Below are 15,537 nucleotides of genomic sequence, written 5' to 3'. Positions count from 1 at the left end.
GCAAACACTTTAGACATGAAGTTGGTACCTTGGTCTGTTTGAACTACCTTCGGTAGACCAAACATGGAGAAAAACTTCAGAAGTGCCTTGGTGATGACCGGGGCAGTAATTTTCCGTAGTGGGATGGCTTCTGGGAACCTAGTGGAAGCACACATGACAGTTAAGAGAAACTGGTTTCCAGTTTTAGTTTTAGGTAAGGGTCCCACACAATCCACAATCACCCTTTCAAATGGCTCTCCCATTACCGGAATAGGAATGAGAGGAGCAGGGTGAATCACCTGATTCGGTTTACCAACAACTTGGCACACATGACATGTTCGACAATAAAGAACTACATCAGACTTAAGTCCTGGCCAAAAGAAGTGTTTTAAAACTCTTTGATATGTTTTTGTTACCCCCATGTGACCTGACCATGGATGATCATGAGCCAAGGATATCACCTGAGAACGATAGGTTGTTGGCACGACAACTTGATAAATTGCTAAGGAGTCTGACTCCTCACAGGCATCACTAATCCAGCGACGCATTAATAGGTGATCTTCCATAATGTAGGCCATCTTCTTTGACTTGGCCTCTTCCTGACTGATAACAGAAGAGAGACATTTAGAAAGTGTTTCATCACTTAACTGGGCTGCCATGAATTCTTCCCGAGTGGCAGGCAGTTGTACAAGCTCTGAGCTGTTACTGGGTGATCCAGCACCAGCAGACCGGGCCTCCTCTGGCAGTCGGTCCGACACTGTCATGTCTTCAAGAAACTGCCCTGTAGCAAGAAAAGAATCAGACAAGTCCTCTCCGTATTTCTTTGACTGTGCCCTTGTAACAACACAAGCAGGAAAGATTTCGGGAGGTACTTCAGCTGATTTCTCTGCGTCTAAACTTAGATCAGGAGAATCAATGACCTCAGGTACTGGCTTAACTTTGCCCCCAGCCAAGTCATTACTGAGGATGAAATCAACACCTTTGATGGGCAAGGCAGGGAGGACAGCTACTTTAAAGAATCCTTTGACAAGAGATGAGTGAATATAAACATTGTGCAAAGGAGCCGCAACTAGTGTCATGCCTACCCCTTGAACAACAGCACTTGATCCACATGATGATCTGGAGGTTAAAGGTAAGATGCCTTCCCTAATAATGGACTGAGAACCTCCTGTGTCCCTAAGTACCTGTACTGGCAGCTGGTCTTTAGGATCCCCTGTTAAAGAAACAAAGCCCTTGGAAATAAAGGGTTTGAAACAGGGATCAGGTACATCATCTTCCTGGGACATTTCTATGTCTGATAGGGAAACTCCTTTAATGAGTCCCATGCCTTTTGGCGTTTGAAAGCGTTGTGAAAATTGTTGTTTACGCTTTAAGAAATGACACCCTGAAATAAGGTGTCCTGTTTTATGGCAGTAGTTACACTCACGGGGCCCCCGTGGAGGTGATGGTGGTCCTCTAGACCTTTCAAAAGTTGTTGGGCCAAGATCAGGTCTTCCGGTTTGTGATATTGAAACTCTATCTGGGCGCAAGGGTGAAGAAAACACAGTCTTATGAGTGAGCATAAATTCATCTGCTAAAACAGCTGCCTTAGCCAGTGAAGTAACCTTCTGTTCATTTAAGAATATCACCATCCTTTCAGGCAAAGTATTCTTAAAATCTTCCAAGAGAAGTAACTGACGAAGACTCTCAAAATGATCCTTCACTTCATTAGCCGCACACCATTTATCAAAGAGAATGCCCTTCTCTCGCGCAAACTCAACAAATGTCTGCGTAGCAGACTTTTTATGGTTTCTGAACTTTTGTCTGTAGGCCTCCGGCACAAGTTCATAAGCACGCAATATCGACTCTTTAAGCACTTCGTACTGCAAGCTTTCTTCCAAAGAAAGTGAAGATACCACTTCCTGAGCCTTACCTACTAATCTGCACTGAAGTAGGATTGGCCACATGTCTTTAGGCCAGACCAGTGCGGTAGCAATTCTCTCAAAAGCACAAAAATATGAGTCAACCTCTGACTCTCTAAAAGTTGGCACTAAAGCAATATTTTTACTAACATCAAAACTCTTTGTATGAGAGACTGTATGTGAAGGTCTTGACCTCTCAAATGTCTGCTCTGAAGAGATTCTCAGGGCATCAACTTCAAGCCGCTTTAACGTGATTTCTTTCTCAGCTTCTATCTCTAACTTGCGAATCTGCAGCCTGTGTTCATAGTCCGCTCTACGCTCCTTTTCCTGGCCCTCCATCTGAAGACGGACAAGACGAACTTTTAGTTTGGCATCACTACTTGCACCTAAGCTACCCGGAGAGAAAGCCTCAAACCTAGGAAGCGTTGCAGGAGGAGCTTGAGGACTAAACTTGTCAACTCTAGGTGTAGCTAATACTCTTTCCCTATCATCTTCAATAGACACCTCAGCCGTAGGCTGAGTTGACATGCTTGGGATTTCAAGAATCTTTAACTCCTCTAGTTTTTGCAGGATTTTCTCTCTTATCTCTTTTTTTACTTTATACTTGTCTACTGAAATGTTAAAGTGAGCTGCGATACATAACCTGTCATCTTTGCGACAGGAATACAACGTATCAACACTTGGACTTTCAATAAAGTCCTGTAAGTCAAAACCCATTTTTCAGCCAATGTACAACACCTACAATGACTTCTCAATTATTGGTTGTTTTTATTTCAGGAAAATAGATATCCCGGACGAGTCCCCATTTGTTACGTCCCCACTAAGGTCTAGGGGACCTGGAGACAATAACGTACAACCAATAAGTATGAGAGAGTCAGAGTAAAGGTTGACAATTTAATTGCTTATATATTTATATATATTTATGATCCACGTCACGTATTCAGTTTTGGCGGCAGTTCCTCATGTTTGTCTAGAAGTCTTCTCATCAGGGCTCTATAAATAGAGAATTACGGCAGATATGTAATATTTAATAAAGCCGAACCGTGTATTACAATGCAGTTATGTGATGACTTTCAAAGAGAAAAGCAAGCACACTCAGAATAAAGTATTATTTTATTTTTTAAAAACTTTTTCAGATTTCACCTCACATAAACACCAAATCCCAGCATGCATTGCGGCTAAACCATCCAATCATCGAGCTGAGGATCTTGCCTATGTCTGTTTCCGGTTCCACATCCACACACATCGATTTATACATTAATGTAGCCTTTGTTTCTGCTAAAAGAGGTGTCGACTAGCCGGGGCAACAAGAAAATCGGCGTAATCGAGGGTGACTATTAAAAAATAAATCAATACGTCGGGGTAGCATTTGCTACTTACTTGGCATTTCCGGTTATTTCTCCACTGGTTAACATTGGTTAACAATACTGTGTAACTGTCACGTTTGAAGGGACGAAATCACGACATCTTCATGTCTCCCAGCATGGTAAATCGTCACATGTTCACATCTTGCCGTGATACCGGGTTGCAATAAACGATTGTTGTGTTGTCAAACCTCGTCTCGACTTCCCGGTTTATGTTATAGCCCCAGAGCCGGGCCGTAACATTGCTATGACAACCTGTGTAGCCCATGTATTGATTCCACCCGATAAGTGCTACAATTAAAAACAGCAGTATTCTTCTCTCCACAACAGTCATTCAAAGGGGTAAAAATAAACAGCATCCCACCATGCCTGGTTAGTGTTGCCTGGCTACTGTATGTGTGTTTTTTATAAGTGTGTGGTCGCGTTCTTGTCACTTTGCTCAGCGCTACTGCCTGTTATAACTTTCCTCTCTTCTCCCTACTCGCCATGAATTGTTATTGATCAGGTTAGTCTCGCCCCATCCACCGATGTAAGCCTGACGTGTTCGGTTCTTTGTTCTTGACGAGCAGTTTTTTTTGTGCCAGATAAGAACCGTTTTTCTGGGCCAAGAGCCAGCCCCGCTGCGGTGGAAGCAGGAATAACTTGTCCTGGCCCTGGTCTGCTTTGGGGTGAAAGGGGTAATTGAGCTCAAAATGTTAACATGCTGAAGAGCTGAGGGAAACTGCAGCACTGGGGGTAATTCTCAGTGGGTTTGCTACTACGATTATATGTAGCCATTTGATAAATAGTTGATATAATAACTTTGATTAGTGTAGCTTTAATTAAAGCCCTATCAATGGTTTATGACTGGATCAATTCGATTGATTTTTTCAACCTTCTCTTTGACAGGGTACAACAACACAGAATGGATAAAAAACTAAGTAAAGACGTTTTGTGAGCACTGAACTCACAGAGCACACTGGTCAAAATCCATAAGCAGAAATGCATATCTATGCTTTGGACGTCAAGCTAACTCAAGCTGTTTGAACTTCAATCTTCATTTATAGTCTGCTAGTGTTTCTCTGCTCACAGTGTAATCTCCGCTCCAGCAAGAACCCCCTGAAAGTAAACCACTTTTCTCCTGTGCAACTCTGCCTCCCCCGTTTCACTTCCCCCTCATTCCACTCTCTTTTCGTCCAAATCTCTCTTTGCCACTGTCTGTGTTTACTCCTTCCCTATCCATTGCCTCCTCTGCGTTTCTGTTGATGGATCCGAAAGTTCAGGTCCTCAGTCCACAGAATGCCAAATACCGTAATGTGTAAGCTGCCCCACCACAGACTCAGAGCCCCTTTGGAAAAACACAATCAATCAAAGTACTTGAGCTTAAGCATTTTGATTAAATCATTTAACTGAGTGGAAACCATGAGTGCACATTAATTGTTACATCTCACAAGTCCTTTAAAATCTGAATATTGTGGAGTCTGTCTTCTGTTATGTTTTTGTCATCGGAGGCACACTTTTATTTGTTTTTCTGAGATGTGCATGCTGCGCTGTCTTATGTAGGTGTTCCAAAGTAATTTGTCTACAAGGTTGGAAGTATTCGTGTCATTCTGTTACCACAAGATGCTTATTTCTGTTCTCTTTTTTCTACAATGATTTTTTCTATTGATTTGTATGAGTTACAGTACCTTTTTTCAACTGATTGGTGTGTGTGCTTATTTGGGGCTTCACATAAACAACACCTACTTACTGTTAATAGACCTCAGCCCTATGTTCATCGTTTTATCGAAAACATGAAAAAGCCAAGGAACACACTTTTTTTTCTTTTGTAAATCTAAAGCCTGACTGCATTATTTGTTTTCCATCTGGTTTTCTTTAGATATATACTCTTGTATCTCATTCACAGTTTTATAGGGCAAATGGACTTTCTAAATGTCAACCCAACAGCACATAGACATGTTTTTAAAGGTCCCCTATTATACTGTTTTTCATCAATATATTATATTTCTCAGATATATACAAAACATGTCTCCGAAGTGTTTTGCTCGAAATACCAAACAGATCACCCATTGTAGCATCCCATAAACCCCTCTGTTTCAGCCCTGTTTCAAAAGTGCTGATTCTCTGTCAGTAACTTTAGATGAAAATAAGGAGCCCCTCCTAATGCCTAAGATCATTGGTTAAAAAAACCACAATGACGCTCTAGGAGGAGATTCAGGTGATAAGGTGTGTGTGTGTGTGTGTGTGTGTGTGTGTGTGTGTGTGTGTGTGTGTGTGTGTGTGCGTGCGTGCGTGCGTGCGTGCGTGTGTGTGTCTGTGTGTCTGTCTGTCTGTCTGTCTGACCTTGGTGATTGGCTAATGGTTTCACAAGCCAAAAAAATCGTTATGACATCATAAAGTGGACATCTGATCAGCTCATTTAAAAAATGGATCAGGACAAAAAGAGAGGGGATCCTTTTTCCTGAAACTTTCAGAATATCTTTACAGAGTGGACACATATTTATGTATCGAAAAAGTGGATTTTGCATAAAAGGTGACCTTTATGGTAAAATTGTAAAATGGTAAGACTGTGGTTGAATTGAAAAGTATTTGGGCAAAGCTACGTACTGTAATTTCACTTAATCAAAAGGAATCGCTGGAAAATATATTTGTTCTCCTCTATCACACTGTGGAAGTAATAACTGGTAAACAGTTGTTGAACAGCATTCAAAACACCCACCCGATCTAACGAGAGGCTCTACTTCACCTCTGATTGTCTGGTCTCATTATCCCTACAGTAGAAAAATGCCACACTTAACATAATTGCTTTGGTTTTTCTATGAAAACAGCTGCTTGAAAAAAAAGTGTTCTTTCGAGAGATGCCTTCACAACAAATGGAACAAATATATATATTTAACATAGCTATGCCACACTTAACACTGATGGCAAGCCTGGAACAAGAATCATTTTGTAAATGTGCAAATGTGATGTAAAAATGTAAATCAAGTTTCCAAAAACATTGAGAAATAGCTTCGGATTTGCCTGTGCTGGTACCCACTTGCCAGTAATCCATGCGGAGTTGGCCAATTTATGATAAAGACAAAATCAGCACCATAGGGCTGTTCAATCCGGATATACTCAGTCATAGATGGCAACGGATCCATGCATGCTGCTGAAATTGCTTCAGTTCTGCTGCAGCGGTTCATTTTCTTTTGGATTATTTATGGTCCCTGCAGACAGAAAGTGTGACACCAGCTCAATGTCTGTTGCTGAAAGAATAAATGTGCATCATTCGACCAGACAAGCCTCCTCTTGACATCGGTTGAAAAACGGTTCTGATAAAGGCAGGGTTATATTCTCTTTTTGAAATGTCATTTAATATTGATGCCTAAAAGTTTAATATACCTTGAGGCTTTTTCTAAATAGGACAAACAGAAAATCAAAGAGCAACGTGTGGGCTTACAGAGACAAGTGATACTCTCACCGATGTTTTGTTATGTAATGTAATTATTAATTACAGTACTCCAGTAATATGTACACGACTGCATTTATGACTGCCTTGACAAACAGAAAATAACCTGACAGTAGTTTACATGAATAGAGCAAAAATACTGTCACGATCTGTCTGTGTTTTGTTTTGTCTTGTCTTTTTCTGTCTTTGGTTTCCTGTTTTATTTTGAAAAGTGTTCACCCCCTGTCTTGCCTGTTGCTTTCTGTCTGTGTCTGATTACCCGATTGTGTTCACCTTGTGCCCCTGTGTTTTCTCCACCCTCCTCACTCACTCCTCTGTCTCTTGTTTCTTTGATTAGTCTTGTGTGTATTTAAGTTCTGTTTTTTCTGTCTGTCTTTGTTAGTTCCTTGTGTGTCTTGACGTTGTTCACAGGGAAGAGTTCTGATTTGTTTAATTTAGCCTTGGAATAAAGGTGTTTTTTCTGTGAAATCTACGTTTGGGTCCTGCCTGCTTCGCTCATCCCTGACACTATACAAATGTTCAGCCGACCTAAATCTCGAATGCATCTTCTGTATGAAATGTTTTAATGACCATTATGCAAATGATGAGTCGCGCTTGACAAAAGGCAATCAGGGTTTTGTATTACTGAGGCGAGAACTCTGTCTAAAGTTAGAGAAATACTGCCAAGCTCATGTTTCTTTGTCCCAAAACATTGAAAGCCCATCTCTCAATGAAATCTTCAGAGAACTTTCTGGGTCTACTGATGGATTACCAGAACCAGAGAGAACATACTCAGCCTGACCTAGACTATGATTGAACCTCGGTACTGTTAATACATGTTTATTACAGTACGATGTGAACTCTTACGCAAACTCCTGCATCAAAAGGGTTTTATTATACTTTTTTCAGGAGCATAATAGACATTTTCTAGCCAATCAGACTCCAGCAATTTTTTACATATCAACATCCAGGAGCAGTTTATTGTGCAAGGTACATCTAATCCTGTATCGCTTTCGTCCTCGTCTCCAAGGTAAAAAAGTTCTGGTGAAAGTGGAAATCAGAAACTGGTTTATGAACAGGGGGCAATTTGCTGCTGTACATCAGTAAGGTTGGTCCCCTCAGCAGCAGATCAGCTGTCCCAGAAAGGTGGAAGCATCTTGAATCAGGAATTGTGCGCCATGACATGAATCAATAAGCCATTGTTCTTCGCTCTACAGGCTTCCCCTTGTTTAACAACAGACAAGATGGACCATTGACCATCAATGGCCAAAAACGATCCCCTCTCCCTTCTTACGTAATTCCATAAAACAGAGGGTTAGGTAGGTTTACTCTTATGGTGCCAGAAATCCCACAATTGTTAAATAACTTGGCATGACTTACAGACACAGAGCATGTTGCCAAATCTCTTCTCCACTGGGACTGAGGTTTTGGCCCAAGCTCCTGACAGGAAGAGCTGTTGACTATTCAATTGCCACAGGAGAAGGGGGTCAACATTGCAGGTTGCTTGGATGTCTTTGAGCGGGTATATCTACTTGAAAAGATGAAGGTGTTTCAAACAAAAGATCCCCAAGTACATCCTAGTAGAAGCAGCCGAAAGTCTTGCTTTGCTATGATGTCTTTAGTGTATTTGGACCTGATCAAGGACAAAAATGCATTGTCGCCATTTTGTTCTGGTCCACTTTGTGTCCATAGCAACCTGATCTCACCAGAATGCGTGACTCCACCACGACTTCTTAACACCACAATGCGTGGTGGAGTCACGAACTTTGTTACATTTACGTGTCGGCACCACGCAAACAACCCCAATGTAAAGTGAATGAGGCTCCTTTGGCGTGGTGCACACACGCATTTCTACAACGTCCCGCAGTGAGCTTTTATTCTATAAAACGTTTTTTTAAATCTACTGTATAGCTTGTAGGCTTCTTTTATTTTATTTGTATTCATAATAGTTTTTATTTTTCGGCAGAATGTAAAAATTACATTTGTGTTCTCAAAAAACAGTGCATTGTGTGTAATGCAACTGTGATTTTTATTAAATAAGTTAGTTTTTAAGGAAGGCCAGAGCTTCAGCTGTGTCAAATAGATTGTTCCCTTTAGTTAACGTTATTTAAAAGATAATGATCATGTCCCCTGTATTGTATTACGAGCATCCATTCCCAGTGGATAACGGAGAATTTTACACTCGGAAGTAAGTATTCTCCTTACTGTTGATTGATTTTATAGTGATATCTGCACTACTCATCGACTAAAAAACACCAGATTATCCTTGTTAATTACACAACATTGATTGGTTTGAATTGTGTACAATGCTTTTGTATTTTTTCCCCTTCGATTCGGAGAAACAAATGTTTTTTAGGAGTTTTAGGATGGCCAAAGACACTACACTACCCATAATCCTCAGCTATCGTTTGGGACTACACCATGGCAGCAGTCGAATAGTCCAAAGATCAGCTCCTAAATTCTAACCCTATCGTCTATTCCTTGACCTCTGAGTGAAACGTCACGGGGTTAAGGGATAGTGGATAGGAGAATTCAAAAGGACTTAGGAGAAGAGACTGCGGTACTTTAGAGAATCCGAATGCACTTTCACTATCCGACGTGTTTATGATGCGCCAGCGGACGTCATGAATGTGCGTCTGCTGCTGTGGGGGAACTATGGAAACCACAGTTTTCTATACAGCGGACTACAACATGGATGTTTAATAAGAACGAGGGACTACTGTAAACTCATCTAGAGACTCTGCACCGTGCTCTGATGCTGTTGCTTTATGAACGGGGACAACAGAGACACATATTCTTCATGACCAAAGTTGGAATTGAAATAAAAAAGGAAAGTGAAACTTATGCTCGTCACCCTCTCCCTCCGGTCCACATTAATACAAATGATCCCAATACGTATGATTGTATGAACTAAAGATCTTAAAATCAATACAGATGTATTTATTATAAACGTTAGTCCTTAACATCTATCACTGTGTATATCACCATTCAAACATCTTTTAAAAGTTGAACAAACTCCATACAGCTCAGTAAAGACTGTGAAATGTTGACTTTATTTGATAATTTCAGTAAAAACTAACGTTCATATTTCTCTTTTTGATTATAATACTGATGAACGTTCAAAACAAAGCACTTTGGCAACTGACCACATACGTTTTAAAATGCTTAATAAGCACCGTAACGTTCATGATATAATTTCTCGGTCATAATCGGTTGTTTCCGTGAACGGCCGACTGTTGAGTGACGGCAAATGCTGCGGCTGCAAGGCATTGTGGGGCAGCATTTTCGCTTCTCCTGTCGGTTAGGGAGGTCCAGTGGTTCCTAAGCTAAAGGAGGTTATAAAGGAAGTTTGAAACCTCCTTTCCTATCATTCTCATCATTCTAGAGAATTCGAACGGCACTTATCATGGCTGCCACTGAGGGACTTCCGGGTCATTTCACTCCTTTAGGAAGGTTCCTAAACTAAATGGACTATTCGACTTCAGCCCATGTGCTTAGCTTGACAAACCCGTGATCAGTCCTCAACCTCTGTGATTGGATGTTGGCGTGGCAGTGTGCGAAGTTTACACAGAGCGTCAAAAAGGACTTTGAAATGGAATGAAACCCAGCGACGGCACACTATTCAAAACAGGAATTGAACGTGTCCTACCCCCCCCCCCCTTAGGTCACAGGCTCCTCCAACAGTGCTACGCAATAAAACAGATAGGCCTACACAGAAAAAATAGTGAAATAGTGCAATAAGAGTCTACAAGTGATTGGAATATGATATATTAGATAAATAATTTCTAAGTAGCAGCCAGATGAATGTTATGGATGTTGTTTCTAAGTTCAGGTGTTTAATAATCGTATAGCCTGTGGGATGAATCTGTCTCTGTGTCTGGTGGTTTTAGTCCGGATGCTGCGGTACCGCCTGCCAGACGGCAGCAGACAGAACAGTTTGTGGCTGGGGTGATGGGGGTCTTTTATAATCCTGAGGGCTTTCTTTAAGGTTAACCTGGTATTTTTACTCCACTACATTTATTTTAGTTACTTTACAGATTTGGATTAATGATGTGAAATATAAACAGCCCTTAAATCAGACTTTAGTTACACCTGAGTAAAATTCAGTGAAGGTGATTGTCAAGTGCCAACAATCAGGCAAGATATTTGATAGTTGGTGCTTGAGAAGACTACATATTTATCTGCAGATCCGTTTAAAGCATATTCATTACTCGTTATTCTCTAATAGTTAATTAAAGACTGTATATAATTGCTATTTTGCACATCCCTTTCAAGATTTCAAGATTTTCTAAGGTTTATTGACATATCATATACACAATAGTGTAGTTATGCAATGAATGAAAAACTTGGTTGACAGGTTCCTCAACAGTGCATTACAAGACATCTATCAATATGTGTGTATACTTCCACCATTACACTGTCGTATTCTGCACATTTCGTATACTATCTACATACATAAGATTATAATTAATGTGTATAATATCAGTTAAAATAAGTGCTTCAACATAGTTAACATTGCAGGAAAGTTGATTGTCAAGTTCCAAAACAAACCATGCAATTTAGACTTTGTCAGGCTTAATATTTATCTGTAGATAGATACCCCCAAAGCTTTTTTCCTATTTAAAAGAAGACCTTAACCTAAAGTATTCTTTAATGTTTAAATAAAGCCTTATTAGTTAGCACATCCTCCTATCAGGCACTAAACTGTTTTATTCTAGATATCATTTGAGTATCTTCTTGATATTTTCTATTCTATATTTATATCATTGACCTTCTACTTTCCCACTATTTTGTATGTACTCTTAATATTTAAATGTTTTCATAAAATATAACACATTCAAAAGTGCTTTACAAAAATGAAAGACAACACAATCTTCCTGCATTGCAATTACTCTAAACGTGCAATAACGTGCTTTAACCAGTAGGTGGTTTGGGTTAAAAACCTGTAAAGTTTACAGTGTTAACAAAATAAAATATACTGCTGTTTCCGGTTTAGTTTACGACGGATATATTTTGTTATTGTTTTGATATTTGTAACACAAAAGCGATGGAAAAACCCCACAGCAACACAGAAAAGATGGTCTTAACATGAGTAGTTAATAAAAAACAATAATATCAAAACAAAATATTACTACTAACTTTATTGTGAAATTAAAACAGAACGGTAAAAGAATAGTTTCCGGTCTATTCTGAGCCCGATCTCTGTAGATAAATAAAGAACTACGACAGATGTGTAATATTTAATGCAGCCAAACCATTTATTACAATGCATTCATGTGATGACTTTCAAAGAGTAAAGCAAGCACTGCTGAATAAAGTATGATTTTCTCTTTTACGAAACCTTTCATATGGAATGCAGTTGGAGGTCAACCAATCAAAGAGCTTGAGGACTGATCACGGGGTTTGTCAAGCTAAGCACATGGTGTAGTCCCAAACGATAGCTGAGAATTCTGGGTAGTGTAGTGTCTTCTGCCATCCAAAAACTCCGAAAAAATCTTTGTTTCTCCGAATCGAAGGGGGAAATACAAAAGCATTGCACACAATTCAAACCAATCAATGTTGTGTAATTAACAAGGATAATCTGGTGTTTTTTAGTCGATGAGTAGTGCAGATATCACTGTAAAATCAATCGACAGTAAGGAGAATACTTACTTCCGGGTGTAACATTCTCCTTTATCCAATGGGAATGGATGCTCGTAATACAATACAGGGGACATGATCATTATCTTTTAAATAATGTTAACTAAAGGGAACAATCTATTTGACACAGCTGAAGCTCTGGCCTTCCTTAAAAACTAACTAATTTAATAAAAATCACAGTTGCATTACACACAATGCACTGTTTTTTGAGAACACAAATTCGTAACTAATGTAATTTTTACATTCTGACGAAAAATAAAAATTATTATGAATACAAATAAAATAAAAGAAGCCTCCCGTGAGTTACTACAAGCTATAAAGTAGATTTAAAAAAACGTTTTATAGAATAAAGGCTCACTGCGGGACGTTGTAGAAATGCGTGTGTGCACCACGACAAAGGAGCCTCATTCACTTTACATTGGGGTTGTTTGCGTGGTGCCGACACGTAAATGTAACAAAGTTCGTGACTCCACCACGCATTGTGGTGTTAAGAAGTCGTGGTGGAGTCACGCATTCTGGTGAGATCAGGTTGGTCCATAGTGGTTTATCCATAGTCTCATATGCATTGACAAGCGAGTCTTTCATTGGAAAGTTCTAAGGATTGTTATCCTGCCTCAACAACACTCGATGGACCCCTGTAGAAAAAATAAAAAATGTTAACAGACTGACAGCTTGTCAAGCAGGACCATACTGTGTTTAATTCTGTTTTCTGTAGTGAAAGTACCCTTAGATTATGCATCTAGAGTCGGTTCTCAGGGCTTTGAAGAAGGCCACATATGATCCTCTGGAGTTGCTGACAAGACTCCTACCTTCTGACACTCCTACCAAGAGGCTGACAGAATGGAGGCTGTTTCTGTCAATCAGCACTTGGAAGTTCTCGCTTGAAGGCGTATTAATAATTCAGTGGATGGGTATAAATTGTCCCACAGATTAAACGACTCCTAGAGTACCATTTTCATTCGACTTTGCATCTCAAGCGCTGGCATGAGTGTTTCCTCTTCCCTACAGGATCTTGTAGGGCTGGCAAGCTCTAAGCATCTGTTGCCTTGGCTTGAAGCAGCAGTTCTTGCATCTGGCATTACATGCTGGCTTAGTGTGTGCACAATGTACAAATGTAAATATTTAATTAGTATTGAAAAAGCAGCTCTGGAGTTTTATTTTGAATATTTATTAGATTGTTCATTTTTGTTCAGGAGGAGTTATACTGCTGCCAGTGTAGCTTAACCCATCAGTAGCATTTTTTTTTTCAGTTTCTTGATTGCTTTATGTTACACTTAATTAGTTTGTGTATGATCGTTTAAAGCCCATGTGAGGAGTTACACAATTACTGAAGGTAATTGGTTGGTATTCACAAGGTTAAGCGACATGCACCTGCCTCAGCTCTTCGCAGATGTTTGGAAGCTAATACCATAATATTTTCAAGGGAAAATGAAAAAATACCATTTCTTATTTGTTGCCAATTATATTTTCTATCTAGCCATACATTATTTTAGTTTTTCTTGTTTAGGTGTAACACATGCACAAGCTATTACCAACAATATTGGAAACGGAACCATTTCTAATTTAAATAGATCATAAATAATGACGTTTGGGTGATGTTTTAAATCTACACAAAGGGGCGGACTGGCCATCTGTAGAATCTGGAGAACCACAGAACGGCCGGTCCTTTAAAATTGTTTAATGTCATCATTTAAGTTGCGCTGGCGGCCGACAGAGGGCGACAGCGGCCGCTAATGCAGTTGTGTGGTTCTTACCTGTCAAATAATCACACACGAAGAAGAAAAAAGACCGGCCACACGAAGAGAAGGAATCAGACGCCACGGCAAACAGGGAGAATGAAAAAACATGGATAAAAATCAAAGAAAACGAAAAGAAAAAGGTGGGGCCGAGAAGGCAAGAGAAAAAAAGGTGAAGTCACTCGCAAGTGAAGCATATAAATGTCGCAAATTGACAGACCTTTTTTGGCAGCAGCGCTACAAGCACTATCAGCAGCAGCTTAGAACAAGTGCAAGATGATGAAGAGAATGATGAGGGCGCGAGTTCAGATATACAGCCAGGCTGAGCCAGCCTCCTGCGTTCATGATGAGGGACAGAGTTGAGCTGCTGGAAGAACCATCTCAACTGGCACACGTGCAGGGCAAGAGCAAGAGGTGGGTGAGAATTATCCCTTGAACTCAGTGGCATTTCTCCTGGAGGCCAAGGGAAGCCAGGCTTCCCCTGTTTTTTTGGATTGTAGTTATAATTTTAATAAATAAATAAAAACACTTCGTTTAGTTTCGGTAATTATTCTGCTGGCCCATCTCTCCCCCATTCTCATTGAGTATTTTACAAAGAGTGAAACGGCGCCCCTCTAGATGTTATGGTGAAACAGTAGATTGCACTCTGTCGCGAGAGGAGGCTAGCCGAAATTTGCTTCCCTTGGTGAAAAAAAATGGAGGGATTGACCAATCAGATGAGGCTCACGTCATGCCTCACAATCTAATCAAATCGCATCAACTTCAGTTCGTACTGTAACAGTCATCTCCGCCCTCAAAAAGTAGCAAGCAACTGAAGCAAGTGTAATTATGGAGGGTGGAGATTTGGAGTATTTCATCAAAAATAATTTTACTAAACTTCCGCTACACAGCAGCAACTAAAAATAAAATCTGATGACAAGCCAATGCCCAAAATGGAGTTGTGTACAGAGAGGAAAAAAGGAGCGAATCGGACGTAAAACTTTAAATAATAAACAGCGGATTTCTAACATTTGACATTTCATGTGGCCGGACTGGGTCAGTTTGCAGGGCTGAATTTTAGTCCCAGTCCGCCCCTGTCTACACATTGTTATTTATGGGTTTATACAACTTTGATTTCACACAATCTGTATCCAAGCTTACAGGGTTAAACCTGACATGTATACACCCTTTGTGTAAAGGTATTTTCTCTATGTTAGCTGCAGAGGTTAGAAGATAGTAATTAGTAATAATTCCTTGTCGAACTATAACATAAGAGAAAGAGCGAGTGCGTGTTTCTTTTGGGAATTTTGCAGAGAAAGATAGATATGAGGGATAATGTTGCTAGGAGACCTTGACATCAGCTATTTATCCCGAAATCATGCTGTAGCCCACGTGCTGACAGTGTGTGTGTGTGTGTGTGTGTGTGTGTGTGTGTGTGTGCGTGCGTGCGTGCGTGCGCGCTTCCTCTCCCCACTGCATCTGTGTGTCCTTGCTCCTGCTCGTACTATAAAGCCGTCGGCATCTCCTTC

Source organism: Pseudochaenichthys georgianus, chromosome 17 (assembly GCF_902827115.2).
Source record: "Pseudochaenichthys georgianus chromosome 17, fPseGeo1.2, whole genome shotgun sequence".
Taxonomy (NCBI): Eukaryota; Metazoa; Chordata; class Actinopteri; order Perciformes; family Channichthyidae; genus Pseudochaenichthys; species Pseudochaenichthys georgianus.
Note: the sequence above shows the minus strand (reverse complement) of the source record.